Below are 16,416 nucleotides of genomic sequence, written 5' to 3'. Positions count from 1 at the left end.
GTCTTAGGTGTAGAGGGGAGAAAGCCTGATTTTGTAAGCTCAGGCACAGCAAAGGAGTGGGCTGCATCTTCTCCTTATTCTGGAGACGTGGACTGTAGGTAGCTTCCCTTGCCAAGCAGAAACACCACAGTTTTTGAGAGGCCTGCACTTGACTGCACACAATCCACTAACATCTGAAAGAGTTTACCCATCACTGACCAAGTGGAAAGTACGGATTCACATGCGTGAAGAAGCTGCTGATCCATTTGCATGATATGCCACAGTCCTGCTGCTTTTTATATAGTTAGGTAGTATTTTCCCATATTAGTTGCATATGGAATGTCTTTTTTCTCCCTTTCTCCTAATTTTCACTCCCAATTTACTACCTCTGTTTATAGTTTGTGTTTATTTTTCATCCCATCTATGGAACTGAAAGCACTGTATCTACTACACCATCTTCATTGGTTTTCTGTCAAGTCATCCACATTCTAAAAATCCAAACCTAGTATTTACAGGTAATCTGTTAATCTGGAGTCCGATAATTTTTTTAGAATCAGGTTGAAGGCTAATATGCTTTCTTGGAGAAAAGACACATACATTGTTTATGCTTTGCAATAATAATATTTGTCCATGTGAGAAAGTGTGAAGTTTTTTTCTTCTGCCACACCATATGGCTTATGACTATTTACAATCCAAACAATAACAGATGCTGCTGCATTAAGAGACTCCATTCCTCTGAGCTGGAGATGCACTGAGTAGCAAATGACAAAGTATATGTCCACAGATGTATTCCAAATATCCTCATTTAGCACTCAACATCCTGTCTATCATTCTCTTCCTGGAAACTGTTGGAGCTTTGTTCTTAGCTTATCAAACAGGAAAAGCTTTAACAGCTTGGCTTGGGAGTTTGGGAGCAGAGAGAGAAGCTATGTCCGATGGTAGCTATCCAAATGGGAGAAGGGAAGGATATTCTGGTTGGGTGCTCAGCAATATAAAAATGTGAAACGCACTCTTAAGCCCTTTCAAAGAAAAAACAGCTAACTCTTAATAAATTAGAAGTTCATATTTGAAAGAATAAACCAGGTCTTTAGACCTTAAAGGTCTTTGGACCTTTAAAATGTGAGTCACTTCATGTTCGTTATTGATGACATGCTTCAAATTTGGAATCCCATAGATATATTTTGCATTTCTCAGCATAAGTCATGTTTGGCTCCTATCAGCTGCCTGCTTGAGCCTCTTTTTCTGTGGCTTTCTGGTGTCTGTTTTGATTATTCCTGAATTCTTGTATCAGGCTTTGTCAGTCATTCCTGTTCACAGCAAGAGAACAAATTCCAGTTATTATACAATTGGTCTACATGTCTGGCCTTTACCTATACTGCTCTGACTGGAAATGGCATTTAAACCATGTCCATGCCTGTCAGCAGGTTCTCTCATATTTGCACCAAGTTCTTAATGTACCTGCTCTTTCCTCTAATAGGTTAGAGAATTGGCACATAATATTTTTTGTAACTTATCTCACAAAAACATATTCTAGGGAGGGTGAAATGTTCAAGAAGGTTATTCCCCAAGCGTATTCTTACTGTCATACAATAATCTAACAACACTTATTAGCAGAAAAGACTTGCAGTTTTCTTGCTCTTGAAGCTTTATCTGCAATGAAGCTTTACTGGTGTATAAAATTCACTGGATTTCATGTGACTTCAGCATGTATTAAAAGGTGGCAATGAATAGAATTGATCATACTTTCTAATAGATTTATTGTTATGGTGGATCCTCCTCATCGAAAAGCCTGAAAATCCAACTAGATTACTTTTTTGACAGCAGAAAATGATTTCTATAATTATAATTTTATTTTTTAATGTATCTGTAGTACTCCTGTGCCAGTAGGAATTTTTCATGTCAGTGCTACAGCTTACCATGAAAAAATAAGGACTGAGAGGAGTATTCTGAGCCTTACTGGTAGTTAGGCTGGCAGCCCTGAACCTCACTGCTTCAGCAACCCTTTAATTTGTTTGCCCTTGTGGTCATCTTACAGAGAGATGTTTTTAACTTAAATAAGTTTTCTTCCCTCAGCTTGGTCTCCATCTCAGACTCTGCTTTTTCTAAGGTCAACAGCCTCTGCTCCTCTTGTATCATAGATAATACTCTGGCTGCTTACATTTTCTCTTTCATGACTGTGCAGTAACCAGAAAGGTTTTGAAAAAATGACTCCATAGAAAGGAACAGGCAATTGTGACCATTGAAAATGACCCATAGGTCACATCCTGTGGGCCAGTTCAGCAAATAAATAATGTGGGGCTCCAGGTAGATGCAGGTCAAATCTCTTTATTGTAGAGCCATAGCAACGCTGCTTATAGTTAATGAAAAATCTCCTTTTTAAGTCTAAGGGCTGTGATACAGCACTGCGTAGCTGTGATTCCATAATTCATGTGCTGAGTCAGCTCATTCCTAGGTGGAGGAAGAGTTACTTGAGAATATGTTCCTTGGTGAGAATTTCATCTTGCTTGCCAGAGATAAAATGGAATTGCCAGAAATATTTGTGCGAAAAGCCGTAAGTGCAGGCTTAATCTACATCAGTGCTACGGGAGAGAGCTTCTAACATATTCCTACCAGAAAAATGGTGATAGGTACCGTGTCCTGCCCCATTTCTGCTTCACTTCATGAGACAAATTGCTTCAGCTTTCTTGGATCAATGCAGCTGTGCCTCAGTTAAAGTTGGAACTGCATGGAGAGAAATCAATATAAAACAACCGACAACAAAAATGGCAGATGGGAAAAATCGCTCTGTGTAAAACAAGGCTACATTTTGTTGTGGCCTTTGCTTGCCAAAGCTGTTCTGTGAGCAGTAACAATGCGTTGCATAAACAAATTTAAGGGACTGATGGAATTTGATTTCATCCTTTGTTCTTGCTAGCTGTCTGCTATGTTAAGCAAAGAATCCATTTCAATACCCACTACGCAAAATTCTAGAAACAGCTGTATTTACTTCTAGGGTGCTCCTAGGGTTAGCTGGGCTTGTTGGCAACTCTGTGTTGGAGCAATCAGTGTCAAGAAATCACCTCATGAATAAAATTGTTTTGCTGACCTGTGACATTATTCGGTGCCGTTACCAGATGTTAAAGCCTCTGTTCCTCCTCCAGTCCTGCTCTTGGTTCATTCAACACTGAGATGAGAATTTGCTATGGAAATCTGTCTCTGCTTCCTAACCAGGGAACCCATGATCTTCGTCTGTAGAGGAAAGCTGCTGTATTGCCTTAACTAAGGGAACATCCGTATAGACTGCTGACTTCATAAAAACAAAAAACATATTGTCACACTGTCCAAATGTAGACTGAATTTACACCTATCCCTCCCTGCTGCCCCATGGCTTGGGAACTCTACAGAAGTAAGGCACAGAGAGTCTGTGTTTTGCTGTCAGCTTTACAAGCTGGTGAAATTGACCCTTTCCTGCAGAGAGGCAGCCTTACATCCTAAAATTGCTTACCTTTGGGACTCCATAGGTCTTGTCTTCATCTAAGATTCTAAGAGAGTAATCTCTCAAATCTCATACCCTTGCTTTAGCATAGCAAGTTAGAACAAGAAGCTGTATTTGGACAATATCGCAGAGAGACCACATGGAAAGTATAGAACCAATAATGTCAGAAACCTGTACCTTGATGTGAGTCCTAGTGTCCTGGTCTTGCTGAAGCACACCTTTCAGAAGGCTTCTCCCAGAAGTTAGACTTGTTGATTTGCCTAGAGACCTTTGTCGGGACCCAAATGAGTGATCTGAATGCACTAACACAATAACCTTGTGAAAACACTTAATTAGCATCAGGCAAGCACCTCCAACAACAACTGTCATATGGTTTTTTACCCGGTGTGCCAGAAAAGGTTGAGCAAGTGATATGAGGCAAGAGGGAATTTGGAGAGGTCTTCTCTCCATCTGACTCACAAGTAAAGAAGAAAGTCCTGCTCCTTCAATCTCCTGTCTGTAACTCCTTCCAGTGTTTTCACAAGCTGATGATATGATGGTTCATTCTGTTGGAAAATACAAGGTAGGGATAACAATGCAGCAGCAGAATCCAACAAGAGAAGAATCAAAGTGCAAATCCTGTGTCTTTCTTCTTTCACCCCTAGAAATGTCCCATTTCTTCATTCTGCAGAAGAGCAGGGATGCCAGCAGCAAAGAAAGCTCAGCCTCACTGGGACTATGAGATCCTTTGAGGAGCCTCAGGCCCCATTAAACCAGAGGAAAAGCATTTTTGGCCATTCCCCTGAGTGTGGCTGTCACTCTATATCTCAAGAGTGCAAAACAATCAGTGCCCCAGGCAGGCTCTGACAAGCTGGGAGCTGAAGGAGAAGGGCAGAAGGGTTTGCAAGGCTTCAAGCATCTGCATGATCTGCTTTAACATGGGCTATTTTAGATTTAAAATGTGCTTGAACATCATCTTAAGCTAATTCCTGCTACATTAATTGTGCATTATAGTGCCATTGATCACATTATTTCTGCAATTTCATTTCTTTCATTGTAATTTTTATCTCAGAAAAAAAATCCCAAACAATTTGCTGTTCACCACTTTGTGCTGTCACATGATGAGCTTACTTTCCACTATACCTTTAGTAAACTGGCAGTGCTTATCTCATGTGAAAAACGTTCAGCTCTTACAAGAATTTTGAATGTATATATTTGAAATCCATCTTTTTCCTCCTGATTTAATAGTTTTCTAAGCCATTACTTCAAAAGGGGATGTTGCCTATTTTTTATTTCATGGTTTCAGTAGTTAATGATAAATGAATCTCAAGAGAGAAAATAACTGAAGATGATGAATAGGACAGAAATGTTCATTATTAGCTCAGGCAGAAAATGAATCCCTTTTCAGAAATTCAGGAAGTTGATAATAGTGGATTTTTTTTTATAGATGATTACCCTCATGACAAATCTATCACTTTGCCTTCTCAAACAAGTATGATACATTTTGTCTTTTTTTCCTCTTGACAAGGGAATTCATGACATAATGTCACCCTGTTGGAAAATGAGTGTTTCTGGTAATTACTGGAAAATGATGCTGTTCTTAATTTCCATATTACCCATATTATGGGTGGTTGTGATAAAAAAGTTAAAGACATTGACATGCAGGAAGGTGCTGGGATAAGTCAGTTAATTTATCCTAGCTGTAGCAGAAGTTTCTTTATGAGAAGACATACTACCACTTGCATATGCTTTCTTTAACACTTAAACAGCAATCCCTGTACATAGCAGAGCTGTGATCTCACATGGATGCTGAATTTCTGTGCTGTCTTCAGTGAAGGTACCCCATTCCTTCCATGAACTCTGTGATACCTTTTACTATTGCCACACAAAGCAGAAAAAAATAACTATCTTCTTATCTATTTCCAGGTCTATATATTATTTTCAGACATGCAGAGGTGAAACTTCATCTAAGCATCCATCCCCCTACAGTGATGCGCTGCATTTGAAATTCAAGCAAACAACAAGCTGTCATGCTGTCCTCCTCATCTGTAAACTAAACTAGTGTCTCTGCATTCTTAGACATACCCTGCCTTTGGACTTTTAGTGTTTCTCTCCAAACTGTTGTTATGAGGTCAAAGGGAAGGGTGACAGAACCACTCAGTCACCACGCACACTGGTCGCTTCTCACTGTCATCTTAATAAATGAAGTCATGGTTTGTATTAAATCTTTCCCAGCCTTTATAACTCGTTAGCCATATTAATCATGTCACATCTGGCCATATTTAGGTGTGGTTGGCGTCTTTACTTGAAAGATGTGATGGCATGCTTACCTACAACATTTGCCAAAGCAAAGCCAAGGCTTAAGGTTTCTCTTGGGAAATGGAAAGAGAAGCTGACAGTGTGGACACTGAGGAGTTCTTCCAAAAACTGCTGGGTAAGAAGTACTCAGTAAATTGAGAGGATTTTAAGGTCCCTTCCAATCCAAACCATTCTGTGATTCTATGAATCAGCAAAAGGGCTGATCCTCCTACCAGTACTCCCAAAATAAGGCAAGATTTGCATTAGTGGGTTGCTGCAACACAGGCAAACCCTTAGAGCTTTCTGAACTTGGCAATGTTTCTTTCTGGCTGGTCATGGTATAGAAGTAAGCTTTGCATGCAGTGACAGTTTATAGTATATTAAGTAATTTTTTTATTCTCAGAGTAGGATGGAAAGCCAAAATCCTGAGGAGCATCATAAGTTCACAAACTAATAATAAAAACAAAAATAATCACATCTCTTTGTTTTCTGTGCCTTTTCCTCCATTTTTGCACCTTGTTTTGCCCCTTTTGGCAGATTCTAAAATTGCTAATGTTTCAAAACAAGAAAAAAATACTGCTACAAAAAAGGCAAACTTTCACAATCAGTTTTTTTGATGGCAAATCAAAATAGGATGTGTTTCTTGAAAAAATTTGCAGCTGATTCTACTCTTGAAAGTAGTCCCTTCAAAAAATGCAGATAAAATTGCCCCTAGTAGTCCCTTCCCCTGGACTATGGTTAAGGCATCTGGTTCCCTGAGTTTAATATGCAAGATGATAAACTATTACAGTATAATCTGGGTTAAGCAATTTCATTGATTTGTATAGCAAAGTCTTCTAAATACTCCCAACTGAAGGGAAAAGAAGAGGAAAAACTCTAAAGTGCCAAGATTAAATTCCAGTAATTTCACTGTGTTTTAATCAAATTATTGATAAAGGAATAGCACCCTGTAAAATGATGAAAAAAAGATTAACACCATTCAACTAGATTAATAGGTTAATAAAGGGGATTTTATTTTCTCTGAGCTAATTATAAAATCCACCTCCTGCAAACAGCTGAACAGGCTCAAGTTGCTTCTTCCTAGGATTTTTTTGCCATTGATTGTATTTAGTGATAAACTAAGTTCATAATTTGTTAGGCAATGGTAAAATGAAAAGACAAGGAATTGTCATCAGTTCAAGCACCTCAGGGTTTTTTTTCATCTTTACGGGCTTTGTAGTAGTTTCATTTAGCTTTCAAATATCCAGAAAAGCTGTGTTTAAATTTTAGAGCTTAGATGCAGCATGGGAAAATTTCAAGCATATTTTTATAGCCTGAGCACAGGTCAAAGCTGTGGAGCCCTGCACGTGTGCTCTGGAAGCTGACATGTGGTGTTCCCTGCCTGTGCTCCAGCAAGATGTGTACAGGATCACTTTGGCTTGTTGGAAAGGTTTTTTCATGTGTGACTGACAAAAAAAGGGCCTTTCTGATACGATTCCTGTGAAGGCGTGGAGCACAGGGAGCTGTCATGGTGGAGAAGATGGAAACTCAGGATAGTTAAGCTCTCTGCCAGTGGAAGGCAAAGACTATCTACTTTGATTAGAAGTTGTAGTAGGTGGTAATAGGAAGCAGGTGGTTCTACATCGACAGGACAGATGCTGTGGCAACTCTCTCAAAAGATTTCTCCTGCAAGGTCCTAATTCTCAAAGTTGCCTTGGTTTGCACAGATTTTGTGTGATCTCACCTCTCTCATCTAGCATCACAAGGCTTTTGGTCCTACCAAAGGCTGCCTAAAACTGCTGCCTTAAATAGATCCTCCTGTAGCTTTCTGAAGCATCTGTTCACCATCCAATTTCAAAGCATTGCTGAAAATCTGTTTTGTTGTTTTTTAGTTTTTCCCTATGCCAGTATTTTAAATACATTAATCACTTCATTGTTGTTTAGTTTGCAGATTTTTAGATGTGGTCCCTTTTTTACTTCTGAGAGCAAAAATTTTGCCTTAGATGTCTGTATCACAAGATCTATCAGAAATGTATTAGTTAATACTTTGAAAAAATAAACAAACAAAAAAAACCCCCACACAACATCCTAATTTTGTTTATTTCAATGTAATGATTTGGACCTTTGTTTCACTGAACAAAAATCACAAAGGAGATAACAGCTCTTTGACCAAGAAGATGAGCTAGTTAACTCTCATGGATTTTCACACATTACTTTTGGTCAATTTTTAATTTATATTATTTTCCCCTAATACTGTAAGTCTCCTGTCACTGGGATGCTTGCCATGACATTAATTCCTGATTTACAGAGATTGTATGTGCTCCTCGGTGCATGCAAGAGTAGCCTCACTTTTCCTTTCTCATCCCTCACTTCTCTACCCCCCAGCTTTTTTGGTTCATTCATACTTCTGCCATTACTAATGAAATAAGAGAGGGAAGCTACCTCCTACCGATTCCTTCAAGGCCTAAGAAACTGAGGTATCTATCCAGCTGGGTTACACTTTTCAGTTTATGTGGATTATTTTTTTTTCTTATTTTATAGACTGGAGCCAGGAAATGCCTTCCTCTTGCAGCCAGCCGTAATCTGAGGCTCTTAGACCAGAAAGAGGAGAAATTTTTATTTCCCTTCCCTTTTCCCCTATCTCTTCCTCTTTGAAATCACTGGTACAGACAGTCTCATCTCAGCCAAACAAACCTTTTAAATTGCACAGCTACATTCCTTTCAGATCTTCTAAAACTAATTTTTCAAGGAAAAGGAGTGGAAAATTAACAGTGTGCGTGGGAAAAGCCTGGAGAAAGACACATCCAAACACTCCATGCTGAGCTTATGACAAAGACTGCTTCCCCTGAGCACTTTCTGAGCTGTGTTACTTGGGTCTGCTTGATGAGAAAACATCATACAGGGCATTTTCACCAGTTCAGCTTTGCTGAACATTTTGCCATGTGGTTGGCCTGCATGCTGCACTACTATGTGTATTTGAAATCGAGACTTGGACAAGACAAATCTTTTTTTACCAGAAGACTGGAAGTTGCATCTCATTGTTCCTTAAATAATATTTTTCTACTTCTTTGCTAGGCATTTGGGGATAAAACCCTCTTTCTAAGAAATGGTAGAAGTAATGAAAGTAACAGTGATGTTTTCACAGTTCTCCAAAATGTTTGACCTCTGGAAAATTCATCCTCCAAGAAGAAGAAATGCAGATTGTGTGAGGCTAGGATCTGTAAAGGTATGAAAATCAACAGGATCCACCAGAGGTATTAATGCAATGTGAGAGTTGTTAGTTTTTGCTCTGTAATAGATGCCTCTGGCTTAATACACAGGTTGGGATATCTGCATTCAGTTACTGTAAAGCTGGTCTTACTGAATCCAGAAATCCTGAGAACTCAATTGAAAAGTTATGAAAAAGTCTGAATGTTGAGGTACAGCTGTAGCAAATAGAAATTGTACATCTGTCATCAGTGCAGTGGTTTGGTGGAGGGAAAATCTCATGTAAAAGCAGGTAGAACAAGTATGATTTGCCTGAGTTCTCCTTTGAACTTAAAGAAAAATGTTCTCCACCTAGGTGAGCAACAGCCAGCTGCTTTTCAGCTTATACACAGACATGTCTGGTCCTGTAGAGTGGGCAGAAACTGAGCTGATGCACTGAGCAAGTGTAATTTAAATAACAGGTTTAATTACAGTTCCACTCCTGGAACTGGAGTGTCAAGTTTGTAAAAAAAACACAGTAATTTCCACTGCACTTCATAGAGTCAGCAAATGTTGATCAACAGGTATTGCTTACTCTGTCTTCCTGAATTTTTTATTTAAAATAACCAAGATCAAACCAGTTCTAAGAACAAGATATGCGTGCATTAGATTCTTTAAGTTTATTCATTTTCCCAATTCATTTTTTTTTCATATTCTCAGTAGCAATAGACATTGCAAAACAATTGCTATGGCAATATAATATGGTTTTAAAAGCCAATACCATTGAGTGCTAGAAAACAGAATTAGAGAAATGCGTAGCTCTTGTGCAGACTTGGAATTTATGTGTGGTAACAGTTGCTTTCCTGGATGTCAGTGTTATGTCAATAATCACATACTATTCAGGGAATATGTCATCAAACCAGTCTAAAGGCTACTAACAACAAGTTTTTCAATAAATCAGTCAGGCCTATATTCCCACAGCCTTTGGAAAATCTTCCATGTCTTCCTTTTAGTTTTTGAGTATGAATGAAGCTCCTTATATTAAAATTATTTTTCCTCTGGTAAACAGAGAACAGTGTTGTTAATGTAAAAAAAGTAGAAAATGGTGCACAACTGCTTTATTTTTAGCAGCCATTTCTAAACATTTAATTTGTTTTATGTCCCTTACCTACACTGAAAATGAATGCCAAGGCAGGAATTATATTTTAGAAAGAAAAAAATTTTCCTTTTTAAAAAATACTTTATGCCTTTTAATGAGGCTCTCTGGAGAATGAAAGCAAATAGCTGATTCTCAGGAGCACCTTAATTTGCTTAAAAGTAAGGATTTTTCATGTTTATTTTTTTACAGCAGGTGTTAGTTCTAAATAAGTTATTCAAGCTAAATGGGTTGTTAGTTTCCAGGTTCTTTGTTTTTCCCAATATCTTTTGCTTTTCCAGAAGACTCCTAAAAACACCTGTATGTATTTGGATATTTATTTGTTGCTGTTAAATCAGAGTTAGAAATAAATTATTCCGCAATATATTTTACAGTTCAAAATACATCCCTTTTATTTTGTCCATTTTAATTCGGACACACTTACTCTGTTCCTATCTGGAATCTGAGCTCCTTGATTTTTTTCCCTCTTCCCCTCCCCTAAACCATTGCAGCATTTCAAATACATTGATGACTACAGCATTTTTGTCTTGTTTCTATTCTCCAATATTTGGATTCAAGAAACATGTCCTTGAAAGACAGTATTTTGGTTTTATTTTTCCTGTTGTGTTTGTCAAGACCTATGAAATAACCAAAGAGAAAACATATATTCCATTTATACATGAGCAGATTTTTGCTTTGCTATTTGCAACATTAACATAAGCAATTCTATTAATCAGCTATTGAATACAAGGCCAGAAAGCAATGGGAATTTCATGCATCCTACTGGATGTGAGCCGTTCCAGGTAATGGCAGTGAAAGAGCTGTGGGTCCCATTATGCAGTCCCCCAGCCTGGTTGCCTTGTCTTTATACCATTCCATGTGGAAATTCCCATTCTCAGAAAGTGTCTTGGCATCCATAACTGACAGAATTGTGCATTATCTTTCAGTACATTTGTTTCAACCATCCCTCTACTCCACCCTCCTGAAGGAACCACCCTAAAAAGATTTATGTCAGTTCTGCCCTAGAGTATCGTATGTGAAAGTGAAGTTTGAGCTTTTCTCCATGTATAAAAGGTTGTGAACTTGTCCCAGGACTTGGCTTAACAACTGCTGCTCCTTAGTCTGATACAACACCTTGACTCTGTGAACATGGCCCTGCTCAAGTCCTCCTCTTCTCAAGATGCCCCCAGAAAGAGAAGCTGCAGTTTGTGCTGCTCCACCACAAGGAGACGGAAATTAAGTAGGTTCCCTCCAGGTTTTCTGCTTCTCCTTAAGCCATAAACCAGAAAGCTGCCTTGGAACCAGCATACTTAGGGGAATGACACTGAGGAGGTGTTCATGACTTCTGTTGCGAAGTGGGGGAAAGATCTTCCAAGAGTCACAACAGAACTATCTGTGCTGGTTTTGCACTCTAGTTACGTTCATGCTCCTCCTCAAGTGCTGGTGAAAGCAGTAACTCCATTAGATAACGGTGGTCTTTTTCTGTTACTTATATCAAGGTGCTGTTGTTCCTCCAGAAGCAATCCAAAGGCAGGCTGATTAAGAAAGAGCCAGTTGTCTGGTGTTACAAATATTGGCCTATGGCTTTGCCCTTAGTGACCTAAGAGGTGCTGTAGGTTGAATTTTTATTAGCAGTACTTCCCCAATAAAGCTATTTTCCCTCAAACATTACAGATTAAATTGATTATGCACCACGTCATTTTAAAAGTATGAAGTTGCTGTTTGATTTAGATGGTCAGACTGCCTGCCAACTCAGCAATTGCCATCCTAAAATAACAGATCCAAAAAAACCCCAAGTCCCACAGTCTGCTGCTTTATGTTATAATGAGTCAGCTGCAGATCTGTGCAACCTCTAATTTGTCCAAAGGGACAAGCAAAAACATGCAATTTTCTAGCAATTACAATCAATGAAGAACTCTATATGGAAATGGTTGGCAGAAATATCAAGAAAAGAATTTAGACAAGGAAGCATTTTCTGCTGTTTTCTGCTCAGGTTCTCCCTATATATATACACCTATATATGTTTCCAGTAAACAATTAGACTACAATCATAGAGCTTGTTGGCCAGTTCTTGGAAAAGAAAAAGAAATCTGGTGAAGTCAATCAAGCTGCTAGAGGTTTGCAACTAAGTGAGTGATTAAGTGAAGGGATGCTGGTGAGGCAGTGCAAGCTGTAATAATGTCTCTCAATGTCATAAGAAAATGAATGAAAAATTTTCTTGGCAGTTTTTTTGTGCATGGTTATTTAAGATGTAAACCAGAGAGGCCCATGTGTGTCATGTATGTGATGCTCTGCTGTTGAAGAGCACCCAAGCTAACAGAGAGCAGTAGTAGGTGTTGCAAATACAGTCACGCCTAAAAGAAAGAAAAAACAAGGAGGCAGCCCATAAAGCTAAATAACGCTGGTACACTCCTCATCTGTATAATATGTATCTTGGTATTAATTAGGAAGGAGTAAGAGAAGAAATTAATGTACTCTTGGTAGCAGTTTAAGATGGAGAGCTTGCTGAACTCTTCGGGATATTGTAATAGAGGTACCTTGTGTTGACCACTTAAAACCCACTGCACCATAGTGCTAGAGTCCTTTCTTTGTGACTGGAACATGAAAAGCTGTAGGGAACCCATTTCCATTATTTTCCCTATAAGCACTACAAAGGTGACCAGGAATTCAGATACCCTTTTTGGTGTGAAAGAGCCAATGAGCATCTGACAACCAGTGTGGATGCCAGCTTTTATCAGTCCAATCATTTATGACCATAATCATGTGTGACTTTGTCATTTTAAGGTGATCTATAGAGATTTGCACTTAAGTTGTACATTGTTTCTTTTAATGATGGATTGTTAAGCCCAGAGCAATAATGTAATGAGACAAATCCAATAAAGTTCATTTGTAGGGCCTGTTAAAGGAATATCTTAAACAGACCTTGCGTTTAATGAGAATATAGTATTGATTAAATTAGATCCACAATGGCATAAACAATAACACTGAATTTCCAAAGTGTGCTCTGATTGAGCTACTATTTTAGATTTAGGCTCTAGGGTTAGAAATTGGGGGAATGTATATCCGTAAATAGACTTTGCGTGGCATCAGTACTAATTAGTATAATTATATCCCAATGTCATTTGCTTAATTTATGAGTTGGCAGCATGGCTGAAAGTAGGGGTTTTTTCTTGCCTTTTCTGTTTAGTTATTAGGATGAGGTCGTTAGTTTACAATTAAGTCACTTTATTTCCTCTAGCACTAATATTAATGGAACACTTCATCACTGGAGCCCATATCTTGCCTTTCTGGTAAATAGGGGGAGGAACTCCTATGGGGTTTAGCTTCCCACTCCATCATTAAAGCTGCAGGAGGAATTTCATACATGCGTTGTATGAGACAATGAGGCAATTTCTTATTAGGTAATTTTTGTACACACATTCCCATCTTCATGCCTCCATTGAGCTCTTCGGATCTTTCCCCCATCTCTCTGCCAGCACAATCTATCAGTTCAGATGTGGAAGAAGTCTTTGCTTTGCAGGGGGAAAAAATGTGAAACCTAGCTTTAATTACAGAGTTTTACTAGCCCAAATCAGCTGAAAACATTCAGTTACGGGAAACGCATCTGGCAGCAGCTCAAGTCAGATCCCTCTAATGAAGGCTTTTTCTTCTTGGTGTGGAGGGAGGATAAGGGAGGAGGCCTGTTCTTCAGACCACTCCAGGCTATCAGTGTGCCACATAAATAAAACCCTATTGTTATCACCACGTGATGCTTAAAAACAAAAAAAACAGATCATAAAAAGGGAATTAAAAAATACAAGAGATTCCTTTTTTCACACCTGTACTTAATAATAATAATAGATAATAATTTATAATAATTGATAATAATTAACAATAACAATTTATAATCATTAATTGTAATGATAAATAGGCTCTGGGCTTTTTATTATTTGTCACAGCATGATCTGCTTTAACAATCCATCTCTCTCTTGTTATACCATTTCCCTCTGGTGGTGGGTCTGAGGAGGAAGGCTTGCTGCCTGCCTGCAGAAGTGCCTGCAGAGCAGAGGGAGCTCCTTGTTTATGGAACTGGGCAGCAAATGTTTGAGTCACGATTTAGGATGCAACTTTATAAGCAGTTGTTCCTGATGTTTTAAATACTGTATTTTCCAGTCATGTAGTCATATCCTTTAGTAGGCTTTCTTTTTTCCTCTTAAACTAAATAACTTATAGGTGCATACCACTGCCATACAGCACATACTTCCCTTTAACAGCCCTTTCCCAGCAGTATCTGCTCAGAGCACAAGGCATGCTGTTGCAACAAAACACTGTGTTTTAATCCCAAGTTACTAGTTGTGTCTTTTATCTTCCTAAGTTGTTCTATGTATGTTTTTAAAAAAATCACAAATCTAAATGCACCTGAGAATGTGTGCTATGGCTTTTTAACAGCATAGCTGTGTTTAATGTACACACAGGGATACATGTCCCTGCATGTAAACTCTGTACCTCAACCTTCTGAACTGGATGTCTTTGAAAAATCCCCTCTGAGCAGTTCCTGATGGAAGACTTGGGTGGTTGCTTTGCAGTGGGTGACCATGTGAGGATGTGTCAGAGCAAGGCTCTTGCCAAGGCTGGCCTCTATCCACTCTCTGTGTTCACCCATCGGCCTCTGGTGGAAGGTGCACACTGAAGAAAGAGCTCTGCCCCTGGTCAGGAGGCTTAGCTGTGTTCCCAATTTGCTGGGGTGTGGAGGTGGTGTACAGAAATGCTGAAGCTGAGCAGCTGGCAGGGCTGTGAAAGCTGTTAAATGGGAAGCTGGGGTATTGCCTAAGAGTGGAAGTCCTGTCCTGATGTTCCTTCGTCTATCCCACATTCCAGCCTCCTGCATTCATCTTAGATGTCTTCCAGAAACCTTCCCAGGAGAAACAGCTGCCTCATGCTTAAGAGAGGAAATACTGAAAGCTCCTGAGGTTTTCAGTCTGGGGGATTGATGCGATTTCTCCCCTTTAGCAACACAAACAGCATTTAACGCATGTCTTGCCAAAGTCAGAGGCTGAAGACCTACCCTAACATTTTTTGTTTATCTAAGTAAAGGATAGTGCCTTGTGCAGGCTCTCAATGGACATCGAAGTGGAGAGCTCTTTAGTATTAAACCGTATAGTTTATCAGGATTTGAGAAGCTACATTGAGAAAAGGATGAAAGTGATGTGATATTGGCACGTGGGCTCAGATTTTCAAATCTGAAGTACCTTAGACTTGTTCATCTAAAGATGGCTCTTGAGTGGGGTTTTTGAACTGTCTGCTAATAGGAGAATAACCAGATCATGTAGCAAATATTTTTTTTTCTCTTTGAGATCCTAAACAGATATAAAAAGTAATTGTGGAATTGTAGGGCTTTCTGTCCTACAACGGCTAAAATTCTTACTATTATGCCTTCATAAAAGACAGTCAAAAATTAGTCTGCTATAGGCCTGACTCCTAGTGATTACTCAGAGAGAAAAGCAGCGGCCTTACAGGGGTCTGGCAGAGAGGCTGAAGTCTAATTGTCGACATGCATGGATGTGTTCATGCATGTATTGATGTAAGCAGGCAACTTCTGAGTTGGACTTGCAGCAGATTAATGTTAATTGTTAAATAAAGTGTTGGGTAGGTATTTTGAGCCATAGTCGTATTCTCCCACTCCCAGAAGACTATGGTTCAGCTTGTGTTAGCATTTGCAGTGCTGTAAATACAGAATAACTCCCTCAAGAAAGTGGCTTTAGGGTAGATTTTACCAGAGTGTAAAGGGTAACAAGTACCCGAAGAAAGGGTGTTAAGACACAGAAAAGGAATTAATTGTTGTAATATACATAGTAATTTTGCTAAAGAAACAGGAGGTAGAGATGACAGTTACACTCTTTAGAAAGAAAAAGAAACAGCAATTCTTAATAGAAATAAAAGCCAGTGTTCCTGTAACTAAATGGATATTAAGTACTTTTGCTTTTGTTAATTTCTTCCAACTTGCTTGCGTCACATATATGACAGCATTTTGAGTATTACTGTGTTTGCTGTATCCTCTAGCATATAATTTAATCAGTTTCCAGTGTTGTGCCTGGGTCGCTGCTGTGAAGTGTTTGCAGGAGTGCCAGCTGTAAGCTTGGCACTGTCTAAGCACTTGAGGATGGCAGCTTGGACAACTGATAAGGCAAAAAGAAATAATGTTACTCTGCACAGCTTAAAAATAGATGTCTTTTCATAAGCAGCATGGTGCAAATGGATCTGCCAGGTTCAGGTAAAGCAGAGCTTTTAGGGAAAGTTGAGCAGAAGAAGCAGGGGTAAAAGAGAAGGAAACTCTGAAAACCTGGCAGGCAGGAGGGCTGGGAGAAAAGGGGCAGGAGGGGAGAAGAATTTAAGATAAAGCTTAACA

This window comes from Chaetura pelagica, unplaced genomic scaffold, assembly GCF_000747805.2.
Source record: "Chaetura pelagica isolate M959 unplaced genomic scaffold, ChaPel_1.0 scaffold135, whole genome shotgun sequence".
In the NCBI taxonomy this organism is placed as follows: Eukaryota; Metazoa; Chordata; class Aves; order Apodiformes; family Apodidae; genus Chaetura; species Chaetura pelagica.
The sequence above is the reverse complement of the archived record's forward strand: the minus strand, read 5'-3'. Positions refer to the sequence as shown.